At 36.8% G+C, this 16,081-nt stretch overlaps 1 protein-coding gene across 1 annotated transcript in view; it reads right to left on the bottom strand.

Annotated features, from left to right (window-relative positions):
• Positions 1 to 16,081, bottom strand: part of LOC134754837 (DNA replication licensing factor Mcm7) — a 425,513-nt gene that overhangs the window by 354,071 nt on the left and 55,361 nt on the right. The gene's annotated exons all lie outside the window — the stretch shown is intronic.

Raw genomic sequence — 16,081 nt, 5'->3', positions numbered from 1 at the left:
AAATGTTTTTTTTATTGTTATTCATATTTGTATCTCCTTGGATTTCACGGGCCTATAAATCCCGGTCTTTTGATAGGCTTGTGTGGGGATATAGATCCAATACGTAGAGGCCCCCTTGGAGAGCTTTAATGTCTTGTAGAACCCCTGCTGGAACCCGTTCAAAGGCGCAACAATAGACACCCATGAACCGGTCGCAGCAGGCATTGGATTGGAATTTGGATTATAATATCGTCCGAAATAAATGGTTATTTTTATTTTATTTTTATTGGGACTATCGTAGAAAAAGTGAACTCGCGTCTTATGCATCATTCACTTCCACCCCTGGAGCACATAGCTCTAACGACTCCTCTCTGGACGGACAATGAAGGAAAGCCAGAGGAGAGTCATGCGGGTCCCTGGGGTCCACTCCGACCGACGAAGACACGCCGGAGACGGAGACCCTGACCGACTCTCGGGAGTACTCGCCGTGGGGTCGTTACTCCCCAACAGCTCGCCACAAGCTGCCCTGCGGGCTTTTATTTTGTTATTATTTATTATTATTAATTCAATTTTATTTACAGTTCCACCTTCCACAACTTACCAAACAAACAGTGCATAAGCTCGGCCAAGATCGTAGTACAGGTAAAATAAGACTAAGTAAATATGACCATTTGGCGGCAAAATATGTACACCAATAAAAATTTCTTTTTCACTTCTCATGCTCTAAAAGTGCTTCATATTAGACCTGCAAAGCGGGGCAAAAATCGTATTTTAGTCCCTAGGGAAAATATTTATATACATATTTTTGATTTTGTCTACATTTCCTCCCGAATCGAATCAGAATTCAATAAATCTGCCCGGAATACCTCTTTCGCCTCCCCATTTGACTCAGAATACAATTAATCTACCCGGGAAAAACATAGCTCTACATATTAAAAATTGTACCAATTGTACTTTTAATCTTTCATAAAATATAAATAAGTACCTACCTGTTGTTTTTAACCGACTTCAAGATTTCAAAAGGAGGAGGTTATCAATTCGGTTGTTTTTTTTTTTTTTAATGTTTGTTACTCCATAACTCTGTCATTTCTGGACCGATTTTGAAAATTCTTTTTTTGATTGTAAGTATATACATACAGATTGGTCCCGTTTTTGTCAAAACGCAGTTCTGATGATGGGATCCATGAGGAATCGAGGGAACTCCTCAAATGTTAAAGGCATACATATAGTGATTTTTGTATTTTTATCAACAAATCCAGCATTTCCATTTTAAAAAGTGACATTTGATGAAGTGGAACTGCTGATGATGATCAGAATGGAACTCTTTAATGACGCATAGTTTACGTTTGGCGATTTGTCCTCTTCTTTATGTTTGTTAAGCCACTTAAGTTTTTAAGGCATATTTTTGTCAAGCTCGAGTTCTGATGATGAGACCCATGAGGAACCGAGGGAACTCCTCAAATGTGAAATGCATACATATTGTGATTTTTGTATTTTCATCAACAAATCCAGCATTTACATTTAAAAAAGTGAAATTTGATTAAGTGGAACTGCTGATGATGATCAGAATGGAACTCTTCAATGACACATAGTTCACGTTTGGCGATTTGTTCTCTTCCTTATGGACCCAGACCCAAACTTGGACCCGGACTCGGACCCGGACCTGGGTCTGGACATGGACCCCAACTTAGATCCGGACCCGGACCGAACTCTGACCCAAACTTGAACCCGGACAGCCGGACACTGACCCGGACTCGGATCCGGACCCAGACCCGGACCCGGAAATGCTACTAGAAGAGTGGGTTAGGTTAGAACTGTGACCCTTACAGAAACGAAATGCTATCAGAAAAATATTTATCAGTACGGTTTTTACTCACTATTATTTTTAGTCGCATATTTTGAAATATGTCTCACGATAGTTTAAGTGCGGCTATCAGAAAAGTAGGTTAGGTTAGGTTAGGTTAGAACTGCGACCCTTACAAAAACGAAATGCTACTAGAAAAGTGGGTGGTTTTACCTCCTTTTCTACATTATTAGGCAATTAGGCAAAATTAGTCAAAAGATGGATTAGGATAATTACGCAAAATATGCTATCTATTTCATTTCATTGTCTGGAATCTAAGAGTGCACCATCAACAATAAGTAAACTTTCAGCGGCATCCCCCATTGAAGTCGGCTTTTTTTTCTTAAAAAATATTTTTATTCAAAGTGAAAAGTAGAGTGTATAACTCGGTAATAAAACCCATTTTAACCTCGCTGTACCTATCGAACCTCGCCGTTCCGGCTCGGGTAGCTATATGTGCACCTCGCCTAAAATGGATTGTTTTATTCCCTAGTCATACAATCTACTATATGACATATGACCTTTGTCTTGTCACTAGAAATGAGGATCTGCCTGTCTGTTCTATTATATTCTATCAAAATTTAGGGGTTCGACCCCCTTTTCGGGAGGTATGTGCAGGGGGTTCATTTTAAAATAAAGTCTGTGAAGCCTTTTCCGTCAGTAGAAAAAAGTGACAAATTTAAAAAATGTAGGCGCGAAGAAAATTTTAATTTCGCGGTTTTTCTACTGGCAAAGTTGTTTGACCGGCTATACCTACATTTTACAAACTAGGCGAGTGAGGTGACATTTTTGTGTAATTTTTTGGGCTTAATCGAATCAGACCATACTCATACTTATAGGGTCAATACTTTGCGAGATATTTCAATTTATTTATTTTTAATTTATTTATTTCCTTTAAGTACAATTTTAATTTACATCATGTTGTTCATAAGAGCAGGAAACGATTCCTCCGTACTAGTAAAAACTGTATGACGGCAGGAAGCACCACCTCTCCCGGATCACATTTACTCTTATCTAGCAGTAGGTATACATGTATTTGCGCAGTACTAGATATATATATGTAATATTGTATAAAGATGACAAGAAAATGAAAAAAATAAAACAGGTTGCAACAAGACAAAAAAACAAAGCAAATAGCATTGGAAATAATTTCATATAGAATATGGAATGGTAGAAGAGCCGGCAGTAAAGTTTCGAACCAACGTGATACCGCGATGAGATGCACAATGGTTTGCCATAAAAGTGATGCTAAGTCCGAATTTGATAGTCTGCCACGGCGTAACTTGCCGAAAGTACAAAAAAGATAGCCACTTCCGGTGCGAAAAAGGGGGGGTCATTTAACCCATCTGATACTGCAATAATAGCTATGGCATCAGTTAGAAATTGACTGGTAGATACAGAAAAGCGAAATCTGCCAGTATGATTCCTGCCGGAAGTGCTTGGCATACGCTCTCAAAGGTGACCATCGGGACCCCTAAATTAACCCATCTGATACCAGCATGAAACCAATTCCAGTTGGTAGATATGAACCTTCTCTTCAGGAATATATAAGTCTGCCAGGGCGTTTTCTGCCGAAACACCTTGACATACGAGATTTTGTGGCGCAACATCCGTGGTACCCGTATTTTGGAATTGTACATATTACGTACATTTCAAATACTGCAGGCTTATTAATTTATTACTCTATGCTTATATTTGTATATTATTACGTTATTAATAACATATATTTATAATAAATTAAGTTGAAATAAATTAAATAATGTGATTAATATGATTGATAGTCATTGAATTAGCTATATGAATCGTTTGTCTTTGTCTGTCATTTTGACTTATGTATTTGTAAGAAAAGGATAAAACATAACGTAAAGTTTTACGAATAAAGGGGTATTAGTATTCATAGCTAAATCAGGCTTGAAATGCGACATAAAATGATTTTTGGTGGTTTATTTTACGCTTGAGGCGTTTTTTCGCCTATTTGGTGTATCTAATCACTATCTTATGTAGGGGAGAGAGGGGTAAGACGAGTAAGACGGGGTAGCGGCTTTATATGGCGACACGACTGACCAACCATCAGAATCCCGTTAGTGCATGACGATGCGTCGCCATCATGGCAATCAGTTCGCACAGTGACCGGCTAGACAAATGGTGTCGTTAATTATTTATTTGCAACAAAACGGTTTTTGCTATATTCCTTGTTATTTCTAGGGTTCCGTACCCAAAGGGTAAAAACGGGACCCTATAACTAAGACTCCGCCGTCTGTCTGTCTGTCTGTCTGTCTGTCCGTCTGTCACCAGCCTGTATCTCATCAACCGTGATAGCTAGACAGATGAAATTTTCACAGATGATGTATTTCTGTTGCCGCTATAACAACAAACTATAACTAATTGTCTATAACACCTGTATTCATTACCTGTAATGCACAATTGATTAAAAAATGATTCTAAATGATTCTAAAAACATAATAAAATAAATATTTAAGTGGGGTTCCCATACAACAAACATGACTTTTTTGCCGTTTTTTGCGTAATGGTATTATGGTACGGAACCTTACGTGCGTGAGTCCATCTCGCACTTGGCCGGTTTTTGTGTTTTATTTGGTTTGCGTTTGTTTCCTTATTATCACCAGCACATATATACTGTTAATTTATTCCTATGGCCCAGCAATCACGCCAACAGCTAAGGATTTGTTTGGTTTCAAGCACGGTTTATTTATTTTTTTACTTTCGAATTCCATTAGGCACATGGGGCAAGATGGCGTACATCTTGACAGCCGTAGTTTTAAAGTGATGAACTGATGAAGAATTGCGGATTTGAATTTATTTATTCTTCTCTTGTAGAACGGTGAAAAAGTATAAAAGAAAGTCAAATAGAGGAGAGTGGTTAGTAGAGGCCAAGAAAAAAGCGGTGGATGCTGTTATAAAAGGAAGATGGGGTACATGTTATCTGTAAACACATTTTCTGTCTCTCAGACCACTTAAGAAATAAAAGTAAAACAGTTCGTGAGAAGGTATCAGACGATGGACCCAATAGCCAAAATTTGAAGTTTTGTTTAGGCCCTAAATATAATATTTCTATGAATTATTCTTATCTTGTCCCGAAGGGGTTCCCCATCTTACCATACCTGGGGGGCAAGATGGAGAGTAGGCACTTTAGGCCATTATAATTTATTTTTTATTTAATTATCTAACTAGAGAGTTCCTAGTAAGTGTTGATTATGAAAGACTGATTACCAAAGATAAAAATAAAAATAACAAAAATTTTAAAAAATAGCATTTTCAGTTTTATTGGACTTAAAACATTAAGTATCCCGTCATGCCAACCTCTCCCCTACATTTCTTGACGTTGACGCAAAAATGACGTAGTTTAACATTCAGGGTGTTGTTTTATAACACTACAAATTGAGATAACTAATCTATTGACGACCGACCGGCCTACATACTACCTGCAAAGCCGACGGTCTTGTGTTCGAATTCCGATAAGGGCATATATTTGTGTGATGAAAACATATATTTATTCCTGAGCCATGGTTGTTATCTATGTATTTAAGTATATATTTATCTATATAAGTATGTATGTATATCCTCGCCTAGTACCCATAATACTCCCAATATTTATAAATAACAATAGAAATACATCATCTGTCTAGCTATCACGGTTCATGAGATACAGCCTGGTGACAGACGGAACGGACGGATCTTAGTAATAGGGTCCAGTTTTTACCCTTTGGGTACGGAACCCTAAAAATGATGTAAAATGTTCATATTTGGATTATTGGTAAAAATCGTCCTTGACGTTGAAAATCTTGTCTTTTCACACCCGTTTACAAGAAGTATGTAATAATAATAATTTTGTTCATTTTGGTAAATAAAGGATATTGTAATTTGAAATTATTTTATTATTTATATATAAGGTGCTAACAAATTAGCTACAGAAATTTTACGAGATGGTACTTTACACTAGAACAATTAACTTTTAATAGAAATTAAGAAAATTTCTCATAATTTTTATTTTATTTACCGAACAAAATAAATAAACTATAATTATATCTCAAAAAATAATCATCATGTATTTAACTGCTTGTTTGTCTTAAATGTCATTGTCAACGTGTCATTTGATTTATCAACGTAAAGTGGCCAGTTACGTTTTATATTTTAAAGAGGTTTTAGAATCTGTTCAATGAGGTCTCATTTAATTATCTCATTAAGTTTTTTTACAAAGCAAATTTGTTTTCCAATTTTCTCAAAATAACACCATAAAACCTATAATATATAAGTACTATCAACTGTAAAGATATCGGTAGCTAATTTGTTAGCACCTTTATAAGGCAAACAAAGAAGTACAAAGCCGTAAGCAGGTATTAAATTAATGCCCCTAATTATATTGTGTATATTAATACATTTGAAATATATGTTATTAATAACGTAATAATATACAAATATAAGCATAGAGTAATAAATTAATAAGCCTGCAGTATTTGAAATGTCCGTAATATGTACAATTCCAAAATACGGGTACCACGGACGTTGCGCCACAAAATCTCGTATGTCAAGGTGTTTCGGCAGAAAACGCCCTGGCAGACTTATATATTCCTGAAGAGAAGGTTTATATCTACCGACTGGAATAGGTTTCATGCTGGTATCAGATGGGTTAATTTAGGGGTCCCGATGGTCACCTTTGAGAGCGTATGCCAAGCACTTCCGGCAGGAATCATACTGGCAGATTTCGCTTTTCTGTATCTACCAGTAAATTTCTAACTGATGCCAGTAGTAGTAAATTTCTAACGATACGAGTACCGAGTACGCTTGAGGCGTACCTCGGGGTGTCGGCGCCGCAGCGGGTGAGCGTGCGCGCGCAGTCTATCGAGCGCGGCCAGGCGGCCACCACTCCACTCTGCCTGCGCTCGCCCGCTGCTACGCGCGTACGATACGAGTACGCTTGAGACGTACCTCTGGGTGTCGGCGCCGCAGCGGGTGAACGTGCGCGCGCAGTCTATCGACCTATCGAGCGCGGCCAGGCGGCCACCACTCCACTCTGCCTGCGCTCGCCCGCTGCTACGCGCGTACGATACGAGTACGCTTGAGGCGTACCTATTCTGATTGTAATAACAGGTAAACAATTTGATATGGATATGATCTGTCGGTGTCAAAAGTGACGTTTCTTGTTGAAGAAATCTGTCAGTGTCAAAAGTGACACTTCCATATGTAATAGGGATGTTGACATGAATCGTGAATATATAAAATGTTATGTTTTTACCATAGCAGGAAATATTAGAATACTGAAAATCATATTTTGTAAGTGTAAATATGCGTAATAAATTAATTAAAAATAATTAAAAGTATTTAAAATAATGCCCAGCATCACGTGACTGCAAACGCAAATCGGAGCGCGTGACGTCACTGTGTGAGAAACACGCAAGAAAAGTAAGCGCCGGAAGCTCCGGCCCGGACACGGCGCGGTCTAACGTGAGTCATCCTTTATGCAAGTCAAACCTGGCTGGTCACTGCAAAAATTTAATCTTAATTAACTACATGCCAGAAAGCAATGGAGAGAACTTGCTAAACATAAAAAGAGTGCAAAAAATACCCCATATAAATAGCAAAAACACAAAAAAGGAAATGGGCAGGTCATGTTGCCAGAGTGTCTGACTCGCGCTGGGCCTTGCAAGCTACCACCTGGAGAGGACCTGCAGGCAAACGACGCTCCGGGAGACCAAATAGCTATTATATGAAATAAAACTATGAAAACGGATTATATCGCGTATATTGAATTTATAATACATCCCGACGTTTCGAACTCTTTACAGCGTTCGTGGTCAACGGGTGACCACGAACGCTGTAAAGAGTTCGAAACGTCGGGATGTATTATAAATTCAATATACGCGATATAATCCGTTTTCATAGTTTTATTTCATGAGTAACTATCGCGGTAACCGAAGACAATTATATATTTATATATTTATTTAATCTTTATTGCACAAAAGAAAATACAAACGTACAAAAGGCGGACTTAATGCTACAAGGCATTCTCTACCAGTCAACCTTCGGACAAAGCAGATAACTTGTAGATAGGTGGTACAACATCATGTTGTAATTACAAAACAAAGTAGGTATTTTTACACAACTCATACAACTAAACAAATACAAGTAATATAAATAATACATGGGTACACATACAGACATATATATTAGCTGCAAATAGGGATAGACGGAAGTCTTTGGAGGAGGCCTTATTCACCCGATGAGGGGTTCTTCTTGTCCGCAACAAATACTTTATTATTATAATAAATTGCTTAATATGTGAAAAATTTACTTACTTAAATTGACATACCTACTTACATGTATGTATAATAAATGCTATACTATAACAAAACTGACTTATTTAATGTAATTAACTTGGACTCGAAATAAAAGGCTTTTCCCCTCACTAGCTCGGAAAGCCGTCTTTTATCCTTTAAAGCGGGAAAAACGCATTTTATCCACTAGTGGGGAAAGTAATTTGACCTTGGATGGAGCGTGTTTAAGTAGCTTGACAGATAACAAAACGTAAAACGCTCATAATAATGGTTCGTTCGATATTAATTATCATTAAATAAATGGTTTGAGAATCTAATAAAAATACCAGATTTAGCTTTATTTAATGATTTTTTTTAAATAATAAATAAATATTATAGGACATTCTTACACAGATTGTCTAAGTCCCACGGTAAGCCCAAGGAGGCTTGTGTTATGGGTACTCGGACAACGATATATATAATATATAAATACTTAAATACATAGAAAACACCCATGACTCAGGAACAAATATCTGTGCTCATCACACAAATAAATGCCCTTACCGGGATTCGAACCCAGGACCATCGGCTTCACAGGCAGGGTCACTACCCACTAGGCCAGACCGGTCGTCAATTTTAAGTCATAAACCTTAAAATTATATAATAAACGTTTGTTTTTTAATAATTATGTTAAATATAATTCTGAACGCACAGTTAAGTCGATGCAATTTCAAAACGCATCATTGACATTTCATACGTCAGAAATGTCAACATTGTCAACAAACATTTTACTTAAATACTTCTCACGTAAAAGTACAGAATTTCCAGTTTTTTGTTATAATATCGTAAAAAAATGAGTGAATCCATTTGATGAAGATGATCTAACGCCTGTGGATGTTGCACTTTCCTCGCTATAGTGAGGGGAAAAGTTTTGTGTTACACACGGGTGCAAATGTATTTTACTTCTCGTGTGTTAAAACACTCGCGGGTAAAATACAACTTTGCACCCTTGTATAACAAATAACTATTTTAGGGTTCCGTACTCAAAGGGTAAAAAACGGGACCCTATTACTAAGGCTCCGCTCAAACTCAAACTCAAAATGTTTATTCTGTAAATAGGCTTAAGCTAGCTCTTTTACATGTCAACTTATAACTATATATACATAATTATTCTATTTTAACATAAATGCATCCTTATCTTCTACGAATTCCTTAACAGTATAATAAGCTTTTTGTAAAGGCTGTCGTTTTACAATTGATTAGAATTTATTCATTGACAATTTCGTTAAATTAGATGGTAACTTATTATAAAAGCGCACACTGTTCCCCATAAATGATTTACTCTATTTAAACGGAATTACGGAATCGCCAATTTATTTTTATGTCTAGTGTTAAAATTGTGTGTGTCTATTCAATTGATACATGTCGATATTTTTTCTTACATAGTTACATTATGTATTAGTGAGAATATTGATTTCTTTAAATATATATGTTACGAACAGCTCGTTTCTGTAAAACAAAAATTGAATTAATGTCAGCGGCTTTGCCCCACAATAAAATGCCGTAAGACATGACGCTGTGGAAATATCCAAAATACACCAGCCGTGCTGTCTCAACATCTGCAAGTTGACGGATTCTTTTAACTGCGTATGCTGCTGAACTTAGTCTACCGGCCAGTGTAGAAATGTGCGTACCCCACTGTAATTTTGTCTGTCCGTCTGTCTGTCACCAGGCTGTATCTCATAAACCGTGATAGCTAGACAGTTTAAATTTTCACAGATGATGTATTTCTGTTGCCGCTACAACAACAAATACCTACTAAAAGGTACGGAACCCTCGGTGGGCTAGTCCAACTCGCACTTGTCCGTTTTTTTATTTTAATTTATTTATTTAAATACATATTTTATATGTGTTTTAATTAATTTCCCGTTGGATGTACACGCTGCATATTATATTTTACCTATATTGTTAATCATAATAATCATAATATGGGGCATTTTCTATGAAAAGGGACCTTATTGTCGATGGCGCTTACGCCGCACAGCTTCGCGCGGCATTGTATTTATATCGGAGCATCGTTAATAATGGCGTAAGTAAAGTAGGTACTTGTTTGCCGAGCCTCTCCCCAGCTATAGCTCTGATTTCACTGCTTTCAAGTCACAAGTAAGTCAGAAATAGTACCTACCTACATATCTATATTAATAAATATTTTTCCCCTTACTAGCTCGGGAAGCCGTCTTTTGTCCTTTAAAACAAGTGAGTAAAAACGCATTTTATCCACTAGTGAGTAAAGTAATTTGACCTTGGAGCGTGTTTAAGTAGCTTTTGACAGATAACAAAACGTAAAACGCTCATAATAATGGTTCGTTCGATATTAATTATCATTAAATAAATGATCGAATTTAAACTATCGTGAGACATACTAACTTACCGCTAAACCGCTACGTTAGCTAAATTAAATAAATGGTTTGAGAATTTAACAAAAGATACCAAATTTAGCTTTGTTTTATGATTTTAAGTCATCATGAACCTTAAAATTCCATAGGAAACATTAATTTTGATTTTTATAATGATGTTGAATATAATTCTGAACGCACAAGTTGAGTCATTGTAATAGGGAATATTACGCGAAACTCTGCGCAGGGGGCGCCACTACCACAATCTGAGGGTCTATCGCAAAACAAGAAAATCGAAATTTCGTTATCTTACATCTCTGTCACTCTTGCATATTTGAGCGATAAAGAGGCAGAGAGCGAAATTTCGGATTCGCGTTTCCCGGTAGGTCCTCTGTAAACGAACCGCCTGGGTGCATCATTGTCATATTTTATTATCTCTGAAAACTTGTCAAAAAACTGTAAAAGGCGCCGTATGTATAAGTTACTCTATGGTTTACTAAACGGGCTAGTGGTGCACTTTGGTGGCAGAACATTGCAGTAATATTTCAAAACGCATCGTCAGAAATGTCAACATTGTCAACAAACATTTCACATCATTTCATCATTTCACACACACACACACACACACACACACACACACACACACACACACACACTAGATTAAGTTAATTTAATGTATGAATAAATTAATTTATAGCATGCCTTATAGTAAATTATAAGTACCATATTGCACATATTGTAACATTTTAAATAAAATTTGGTTGTACCCCTTCAAATTATGGAAGAGCCTTCTGCCACAAGTATATTTTATACTTAAAAGAAGGTTCCAACCCTATTGCCATTTAAATGCACATTGTAAACCAAATAAATTATTTTTCATTTTCATTTTCATAATGTTATACTATATTGATGATGATTATAATTAACCTGATGATGATTATGTGTAGGTACAAATAAAGACTTATTTTTTATGAGCTGTTTTTTTTGCATGTTGCACTTTCCTCGCTATAGTGAGGTGAAAAGTTTTGTGTTACACACGGGTGCAAATGTATGTTACTTCTCGCGTGTTGAAACACTTGCTACGCTCAGGATTCTATTTTAGAACCACTCGCTTCGCTCGTTATTTCAATTCCACACTCGCGGTTAAAATACAACTTTGCACCCTTGTAAAACAAATAACTATAGTTATACAGTGTGTAAATCCAATACGGCCAATAAATTAAACCAGATATAGAATTTATCCGTCTAATCTTTAAGTTACACCTAATTATGACCCCGTAATTTTTTTTTTAATTTACCGAGCAGCAATGTACTGCAATATTATCATTAAGAGACATTACGTCTCGACAGTCATGATATGACATTACGAGGTACGAGCTTTAAATAATAAGCAGTGACAGTGACTGCCAACGAGCGTTGACAACTTGACAGTTACTTTAAATAGCTCGTATCCCGTAATTCCCGTAACTTGTGTGTTGTATTGTACTGTTGTATTACAATGCGGGCCGAATTATTTTGTATGGTTAAAACTTTCATTGTATTTCTAAGTGTTCTAAGCAAAATCTATGCTAACCACCATTTAAATATTTGCCCGTATTGAATTTATACACTGTATTAGGTACCTATAGTAAATATTATCTGCAGAGCTTGTTGTCACAACTTCGTGAAGTGCGAACATGAAACTAGTATAACAAAAGAAAGGATCGCCATTATACCTATACAAACTTTGTATAGCGACAAAGGTGAATGAAATGTTACAGGGCACGTTTCGTCTTGTCGTCACAAGTCAGTATGACTAACACAGACCGGCCCAAACCCCAAACCAGCCCAAAAAAACAACTACAGATTGGCGGGAACATTGTGTCGATCAAGATATACATTTAACCGTGAAATAACTTAACAAAATAAATGTTTAATACAACGTGCATAGGTAAGTAGGTACCTATCTAATAATTTAATCATTAAACGTACTTTACGTAGGTATGTACAGCCCAGGTACAGGTAAGGTGAGGTACCTAAGTACTTTATAATTTTATGATGCAATACCTACCTATAATAGTATATCAATTAGCTACGCAACGCATTAAATGGGTGCTGATGGCACCTGTCTATAGCTTTATATATTGACCCTTGAAGAAAGCAAAGAACTTAGAAAAGACGGTCGTTAACGTCGAATTCAAAAAGTAGGTACCTGGGGTTTTACGCAATTTTTAGGGTTCCGTAGTCAACTAGTAACCCTCCATACCATCTGTATGCTGATGACTTGCAGCTTTATACCCAAGCGAGTGCAAAGGATCTGGACTAGGCAATTGCTGAAATAAACTTAGACCTTAACCGTATTTCCACTTAGTCACATTGCTTTGATATCACAGTTAACCCAGCCAAATGCCAGGCCATATTACTTGGCAGCACCCGCTTACTCTCCTACAATGTGGGGTATCGTTGGATAGCTCTTTAAAAACGAATAGGGGTCTTTAATAACAATTTTTTTTTGATAAAGTTTCGGAAATAATCCAAAGGTCCAAAAGAAAAAAAGTCACCCCTAACTTTTGATCAATGTGTCCAAAAATATGAAAAAATCGTAGATATAGAGCTTAAGAAATACATTAAATTAAAACTATAACGAACATGATCAGTTTAGCCGTTTTTGAGTTATCGCTAAAAGTCTCCCCTTCATAGTAAAAACTCGTACAGCCACAGTTAATAGTACATTATGATACAAGTGTGCTACGTTGGTCATAACACACGAGGCGATATTGTGCAATAAGAAAGCCGATGTGTGTAATAATGACCAATGCACACGTGTTTCATACGACGTTTTTCAACACACTTGCGAGGAAAAAACAAAACAGTAAAAGTACAATTTTTAAAATGGTGGCTAATAACGAATAATTGCACCAAAGCGTGCTGGGCTTGTAGGCACTTATTAGCCAGTTCATTGAAGTAAAGTAAAGTAAAGTAAATCTTTATTTCAGTACGTATGTATATGATGTTGATCAAACATAGTAATCATAAAACATAAGCAGGTACTCGAATAATGTAAATCAGGAGTAATTTATACATGGTTCCTACACTAGGCAGAGCCTGTCCTGTAGCATAGAGTAACTTATACTAGAGCGGTACTGTCAGTAAATTTTGTAACCCCAGTAAATTCACTGCCATCTGTCGACACACTTTAAAACTAATAATAAATATTTATAAAAATACGATAAAATGTATTTAAATATAGATAAATTATTTGTTTTATTTGCATTAATTATTTTTATGATTTTGACCCATGTTTTTTCACTGATATGCGTTAAAATTGTTAAATAACAAACGAAACCGTCAACGCCATCTATGCGACAGTAGGCCAAAGCTAGTAGTAGTATTTTCGAGGCACGTTTTTTGCTTAGACTGTATCCATCTATTACGGAGTTATATCTATCTTTGCCTGTAGGTAGCCGGCACAGTTACGAGTATTCATAACGACATGTAGCGCGAAAGTTAACACAATCAGACATATAAGTAGGTAGGTAGTAATTGTTAGAAAGAAAATTATTAAATTAATTTACAAATAAATTAATCTAACCTATCATGCTAAGCAGTTAAGTTAATATTTTATATACAGTTGTTTGAATTGAATTCACTAAAATGTGGCGAATGCAGGTGTGAGTGTGCGTGTGTGTGTGTGAGTTAGGTGGTGTTTGTGTGTATGTTATGTTTGTGTATAAGTAAATAAACTAGTCCATGTGTTTATCCTCGGTATTTCTTCTATCTCCTCGTAGGATAGCGTATTGAGCCATCTTTTGAGTTTGCGTTTAAGTTCTGTGATTGAACAGTCTCCAAATCTAACTACTGCACTTACTTTGATGTAGATATACGGTTGGAGATATACTATAAATCTTTTTGCGAATGCTGTTTTAACTGTTGGAATGGGAATTTTATACTTCCGTTTTTGCAACATGGCTGAGAGATCTGGCGATCTGAGAACTCGAGCGTGTTCGTTCAGCACTACCCGCATAATAAACAAACCACGAACGTTAAGTACATCCAAATCCCCAAATACTTGCTTGGTTGGGTACAATACTGACTTTTTAAGCATAACTTTTAGGACGGCACGTTGAGCTCTTTCTAATATAATCATAGCTGTTTTAGCAGCCCCACCCCAGGCAGTGATGCAATAAGACAAAATCGGTTGGCAGATACTAACATAAACAGTGCTAAGAAGCTTTTTATCAGCAGAATTGCGCAGGTTCTTAAATATATATATATATATTAATTTAGTTATACGATTGGCAGTGAGTAATATGTGTTGTTGAAAGTCGAGCTTTTCGTCAAATGTAACGCCAAGATATTTTACCGTTTTGGTCCGACTGATATGTTCACAAGTACAGTTTGGAATTGGGTGCCCGCCGAAGGGGTTGCACCTATGTATCACGATATTTGTCAAACTAGTATTAGGCGCGGAAGCTTGAGATTTATGAAAGCATACAAACTTAGTCTTGTCAACATTTAAAGTAAGTAAGTTGTGTTGAAGCCGTTTAGCCACAACTGCCATTCCCTTATCGGCGGATTTGACAACTTTACTCCAGGAGTCTTCATGAAATAGAATGGCAGTGTCATCCGCGTAACATATGACTTCTGCATGATCTATCTTTGCATTAGCTATGTCATTCACATATAAAATGAAGAGTGTGGGGCCCAAGATACTACCTTGCGGGACACCAAAGTCTAACTCTTTCGCGCCGCTCACATCTTCACCTATCTTTATTTTCTGAGTCCGACCGGTCAAATAACTCTGAAACCATCTTAGAGCGTTTCCCTGAACCCCACAGAGCTCCCACTTTTTTAAAAGTATAGGGACAGAAACAGTGTCAAACGCCTTTGCGAGGTCTAAGAATACTCCCAAACAGGCCTTACCGTCATCTAGGTATCCAGAGACAAGCTTGGTCATGAGCTCAACAGCATCAGCAGTCGACTTTTTTGCTCGGAAACCATATTGGCATTCAGAAAGGATATCATTTTTTTTTCTAAGTAACTTACTAAGCGCCTGTTCACCACTTTCTCTAAGATCTTAGAAAAGGCTCCCAGCAAGGAGATCGGTCTGTAGTTGCTAGGATTAGATTTAGGACCTGATTTGTGAATAGGAACAACGGCCGATACCTTCCAATCTTCCGGAAAGACTCCTTAAAAATATGAGTGAGAGGTACCGCTATTATACCCTTGATGACCTTTAGTAAGCGGTGTGTTATCCCGTCAATGCCCGGTGCACAGCCTGATTTTAAGTAAAGCTACCAACACGTTTTCCAAGAAAGGCTGGGCGTTTTTGCTGATTTTCCATTGTATAAATGTTTCATATGCCGCCAATTATTTTTTTACCCGATTTTGATGGTAAAAGACTATCGTTCTCGGCTCTTGCCTCTATTAGTATTACTGGCAGCGTCAATGTCATGACTGTGTTCTTCATTTTCAATGCTTGAAATAGTACATATCCGCACGTGTATCGAACGAAGTTTTTTAATACAGTTGCGAAAAAATAAGAAAAGCAACAAGTAAGGAATGGAATTCGAAACTTTATATTATAAATTCTGTGACATCATTGACATTGA

Source organism: Cydia strobilella, chromosome Z (assembly GCF_947568885.1).
Source record: "Cydia strobilella chromosome Z, ilCydStro3.1, whole genome shotgun sequence".
Classification (NCBI taxonomy): domain Eukaryota; kingdom Metazoa; phylum Arthropoda; class Insecta; order Lepidoptera; family Tortricidae; genus Cydia; species Cydia strobilella.
The sequence above is the reverse complement of the archived record's forward strand: the minus strand, read 5'-3'. Positions and strand labels throughout refer to the sequence as shown.